The following is a 6,000-nucleotide window of genomic DNA, read 5'->3' on the forward strand; positions in this document are numbered from 1 at the left end:
TAAAAAAACACTGCGGCAGGATGAGTGATAGATGGAAGGAGGGGTCGGAGGGGAGCAGCGAACGGGGGATGGGAGACACCTGTAAACGAAGCTTAGAGGGGTAGATGGGAAAGTTAAAAGGTACTGATAGACAGACAGATAGACAGACAGATAGATAGACAGACAGATAGATAGATAGATAGATAGATAGATAGATAGATAGATAGATAGATAGATAGATAGATAGATAGATAGATAGATAGCCTGGCAATTGAGGAAGACAGACAAAAGAGACAGAGACTAGTATGAAATACCAGATACAAAGACAGGAACTCAGATGTGAAATTTTGGCAGAGTAACAGAGAAGATAGAGGCAAAGAGTCACGGACAGACAGGATGACAGAGGAATGGTAGAATGAAAGAAAGGCAGGCAGCACAGATGGTTTAGAGACAGATAAAAAAGAGAGATACATCCGAAAGGAGATAAGAAGTCGCAGAGCGGTAGAGACACGAATACAGTGGATGCGAGGACGGAGGCAGAGACTCAGTGATCAGTAGATCTGGACAGACAAGGAGACGCAGAGACAGAGGTGGAGATGAGGACAGATCAGCGCACAGGTGGACGATAAGATAGAGAGTGTGAGAAGATCACGGGAGAGACTTATTAAAAAAAGACAATACTCACTGATCAGAAGCCGGTGAGTGGAAAGACAGAAGACGTCCAACTCTCAAGCAGAGACACCAGAAACATGGCTCGAGCCTACTTATACTAACGCCACATGGAAGTGAAAGCCGAAGGAGGAAGACGCATTGAGGATGTTTCAGCAAATAAGAGGTTACTTCCACAAAGAGAAGCGTGGACCACGAGACCGCGGGTCCGAAATAGAAAGGCAGGAAGGAGCCCATCATAGAAGCGAGTGATGGACAGACTCCTCGACAGCCATGAGGCCAGGTGCCCTGTTACATCACAGGCTTTTAGGGACTGTCCATCGCCTGAGCAGACCGAGAAATCAACAAAACATGCATCCATCCATAGACTTAGCACTGCCTCGCGGGACGATGGAATCAACAAACAACTCTCTGGTCCATAGACTCCATTGTCTCACGAGAACATGAACTCAACAAATCATGCATCCATCCATAGACTTAGCACTGCCTCGCGGGACGATGGAATCAACAAACACCTCTCTGGTCCATAGACTCCATTGTCTCACGAGAACATGAACTCAACAAATCATGCATCAGTCAATGGACTTAGCACTGCCTCGCGGGACGATGAAATCAACAAAGAACACTTTGGTCCATAGAATAAGTTGCCTCACGAGAACATGAACTCAACAAAACATGCATCCATCCATAGACTTAGCACTGCCTCGCGGGACGATGGAATCAACAAACAACTCTCTGGTCCATAGACTCCGTTGTCTCACGAGAACATGAACTCAACAAATCATGCATCCATCCATAGACTTAGCACTGCCTCGCGAGACGATGAAATCAACATACACCACTCTGCTCCATAGACTCCATTGTCTCACGAGAACATGAACTCAACAAATCATGCATCCATCCATAGACTTAGCACTGCCTCGCGGGACGATGAAATCAACAAAGAACACTTCTTGCATAGACTCCAATGTCTCACGAGAACATGAACTCAACAAATCATGCATCAGTCAATAAACTTACCACTGCCTCGCGGGACGATGAAATCAACAAAGAACACTTCTTGCATAGACTCCAATGTCTAACGAGAACATGAACTCAACAAATCATGCATCCATCCATAGACTTAGCACTGCCTCGCGAGACGATGAAATCAACAAACACCACTCTGGTCCATAGACTCCATTGTCTCACGAGAACATGAACTCAACAAATCATGCATCCATCCATAGACTTAGCACTGCCTCGCGGAACGATGGAATCAACAAACAACTCTCTGGTCCATAGACTCCATTGTCTCACGAGAACATGAACTCAACAAATCATGCATCCATCCATAGACTTAGCACTGCCTCGCGGGACGATGAAATCAACAAAGAACACTTTGGTCCATAGAATAAGTTGCCTCACGAGAACATGAACTCAACAAAGAACGCATGGGCCCATCCACTCTCCATTGCTTGTCAAGACATTGAAATCTACAGCGCACATGTTGATCAATATTTATTTATTTCATGCTTTTCTATAGCATGGGCCAGACCTCTGGGGTGTCACGGTGCTTTACAAAAAAATTTAGGACGTAACCAACATAATGCAAATGAAGACAAGTAAATCAATATAGCATGTAGAAAACCGAAGTGCAAAGAACCTCTGGAGAACACTTGATAATGGGGGAGAAATATTCTAAGATAAATTAGATGGAAGGAATGAGCATTGAAATCCCGGGTGTTAGGCAAAACAGAGAATTCAGGGTTGGCAGATTTTTATTTTCGGGGTGCCCAACAGGTCCTCAGATTAGCGGTACCCGAAAGGAGGTGTTGTTCAAAAAGTAGATTTTTTTAAAAGTCATTATTCAAATACATCAGAGGAGGCAATTACCTTGATCGCTGGAAGGATAGTTACTGGGTCTGGGGGCATTGCCCAAAATACTGTAAAGTCCATTTGGATGTTTTCAGCATTTGGATTCCCAGGACAAGTGACAATAAACTGTTCATTGTCCCGCAAGACCATGGAATCAACAAGGAACCCGTGGGCCCATACTCAGTTGCCTCATGATGAGACCATGAAATCAGCATGGACCCCTAGACCCACATTTCTGATGAGACCACTGGATTGCCAAGGAACAAATGGATGCATCGACTCTCCATTGTCTGATGAGACTATGAAATCGACAAGTCATACTTATCAATAGACTCTGCTTTGCCTCATTAGACCACCGAATCAACAAGTAACACATGGACCCATGTCTGATGAGGCTAGAAAATCAACAAACACCTGAAGGCGTTAACTCTAGATTGTCTGAGGAGACCACAAAATCAACAAAGAACACACGGACCAATAGACTCAGACGCTTCACGAGGCGATGAAATCAACAGACCAAGTGGATCCGTAGACTCCACAGTCTCAAGAGACTGATAACCATCAATTGAGTGATGCTGTGTCCTCCTAAGGAATCCTAAAGCCAATGTAAAAGGGGGAATGCGTAGATTCTCAGCCCTGTCTAAGGATCATTAACAGAATGGAGGGATCTACAGACTACGGGACCTCTATACAATCTACACAATCGTGTTCAGATGACGGGTTTTGTATATAACCACAGCATCAGCACACATCTGCAATCCAGAGTGCCAAAGTGCAGAAACATCACAATCGCAAGCCTTCGGTGACAAAATGTCATGGAACTGACCTGCAAAACTAAGAAGATAGAAAATTCCCTTTTAGGGACATAGAGGACACCACCACTGCACATGATCCAACCACCATAAAAAGAGAGACAAGCAACCTTCAACTCTAAATACTTTCTATAGCCTCTCAGAAAAAAGAATTCCCAACACTACAGTTGCAAGAAAACCATGAAGATCACATTTAGATTCAACACCTTCAAACAATTGTAAAGACGCCCTTCCCACAACCCGTGCAGGGGAGGTAGCTAGAACCTTACTACACAAGACGGTTCATTCTACTCAAGCTGAAAACCTCCTGTCTATGTGACTCAGGAGACTACAGAGTAATGTCAAATGGTCCATTACAAGAAAAAAAATGGAAAGATCAGTGTTTACTCATCTTTCCAAATTGACAAAAAACAATTACCACATCTCAGACCAGTAATCAAGCCTCAGACCAGGCAGAGACTCAGAATCAACCATCATTTCAACTTGGAGTGACCTAAACCTCAGAGTGTACAAGAATCGAGAGGGCATTCTATTGCTTCTGGAACAACCAGCAGCGTTTGACGCTGTCCACCACCACATGCTACTACGGAGACTCCATCCTTTCAGAGCAGGTGAAAATGCTCTAAAATGGATTGCTTCTTACCTCGAAGAAAGACAAAGTGTGATACCTACCACCTTAACATCAGCTCCTAACACCGAACACTGCAGCATTCCTAAGGGGGGGGGTCATATCTCCTCTATTATTCAACAAATGGATGGCCTGAAGACCTCTACAACTAAAAACTCAATGATTGCCATTGTACCATAAATACATGGATGATGAGTAACTAACTAAAGCTCAACACCGCAAAGACAGACAACCACAAAAATACCAGCCTACTACAAATGGCCCAAGGATCTTGAGGTGCCCCTACCCCCAACATCATCAAGACAAGTTTGAAACTTAGGGGTAACCATAGATTCAGAGCAATCCGTGATACTACACGTCAACAAGGTAACGAGGAGTACCTGCTACACAGTAAAAACACTAAAACACTGCAACGCATCTTCCCATGTCTTGGACACCAACAAAAGCTACGACCTTTCTCACCCTGAACAATTCCGAGCTTAACTATGCAAACAGCCTAAATCTTGGTGCATCCAGTTCCATCATACACAAAATGCAATTAATCCAAAATGCTGCCGCAAGACGTCTTGTCCACCTTGACCTGAGAGAACGCCTGACTCCAGTCTGCAATCACTCCAGTGGCTACCGGTAGCTAGAGAGGCAATGTTCAAGGCCCTCTGCATCGTCCGCAGAGGAAAAGGATCAACATGTCTACAAGTTAAATTCAAGCAACACAAACCAACAGGACACTGTGCTCTGGGCTTCCACTACAGATCGTCACACCACCTTCCTACAAAGAATCTATGAGTCACTCACTGCTTTCTCAGCACAAGCTGCCAACCTCTGAAACTCGCTACCAGCCAAGATTTGAAGCACCTAGGAGCATGTACACTTCAGAAGAGAGTTGAAAACATGGCTATTTCCAAGATAACTACATCATCCTACAGCCCTGGAATCGAACCAGGAAAGATAATTGCACCTTGAGGTACAATATACAGTTCCCAGCCCACCGATATGCAGACGCCCACCCAGCATTCTACAATCTATATCCAGGTACGTTAAGAAGTGCGGACCTATGGCTGGCTCAAATGTAACACCGCAAAATAAAATTATGGATGGAGTGTTGAAACTTTTAAAAAACTCACCCCCAGTCACAGATCTGGGTTTAATCCATCGTTAGTTTGCTTCCCATGTCACCTCAGTGTGGACCCGGCCACAGGCAAATCAGTCCTGACCCTGCTCCCCATGGGAACAGTCCAGCCCGCACTGCCAAGCCAGGTCCTCCCTGGACTGGAAACAAGCATCCTGGGACCACTTTCGGGGTATCACCCTTCATCAACCAGGCTAGCTTGAATCCAGTGGCGCAGCGAGCAAGGGACCCACGTCTGGGCATACCCCAGCCACTTACGGCGCACAAAGCAACACCACAAAATAAAATGATGGACGGTGTGTTAAAACTTTTCAAACATTCACCCCAAGTCACAGATTAGGGTTTAATCCTTCGTTATTTTGCTTGCCACATCACCCCAGTTTGCAAATCAGTCTTGACCCTGCTGCCCATGGGAATAGGCCAGCCTGAATTGATAAGCCAGGTCCTCCCTGGACTAGAAACAGGCATCCTGGGACCGGCTTCTGGGTACCACCCCTCATCAGCCAGGCGTAGCATAACATAGCATAGCATAGCATAACATGGCATAACATGGCATAACATGGCATAACATAGCATGGCATAACATAGCATAACATGGCATAACCTAGCATGGCATAACATAGCATAGCATAGCATGGCATAACATAGCATAGCATAACATAGCATAGAATAGTATAGCATCATTGCATAGTATATTATAGCATAACATAGCATAACATAGCATAGAATAGTATAGCATAGTATAGTATAGCATAACATAGCATAGCATAAAATAGTATAGTATAGCATCATAGCATAGAATAGCATAGCATAACATAGCATAGCGTAACATAGCATAGCATAACATAAAATAGCATAGCATAACATAGCATAACATGGCATAGCATGGCATAACATAGCATAGCATAACATAGCATAGAACAGTA

The 6,000-nt window shown here is 44.4% G+C and overlaps 1 protein-coding gene across 1 annotated transcript in view; it reads right to left on the reverse strand.

Moving 5' to 3' along the window:
• The window catches only part of LOC138293676 (N-acyl-aromatic-L-amino acid amidohydrolase (carboxylate-forming)-like), a 33,257-nt gene extending 32,498 nt beyond the window's left edge, over positions 1-759 (reverse strand). Inside the window, exon 1 of the mRNA XM_069232981.1 lies at positions 665-759. The gene's annotated coding sequence lies outside the window, so the exon portion shown is untranslated. The remainder of the gene's footprint in view (positions 1-664) is intronic.
• Between the last annotated feature and the right edge of the window lie 5,241 nt (positions 760-6,000).

Source organism: Pleurodeles waltl, chromosome 4_2 (genome assembly GCF_031143425.1).
Source record: "Pleurodeles waltl isolate 20211129_DDA chromosome 4_2, aPleWal1.hap1.20221129, whole genome shotgun sequence".
Lineage (NCBI taxonomy): Eukaryota > Metazoa > Chordata > Amphibia > Caudata > Salamandridae > Pleurodeles > Pleurodeles waltl.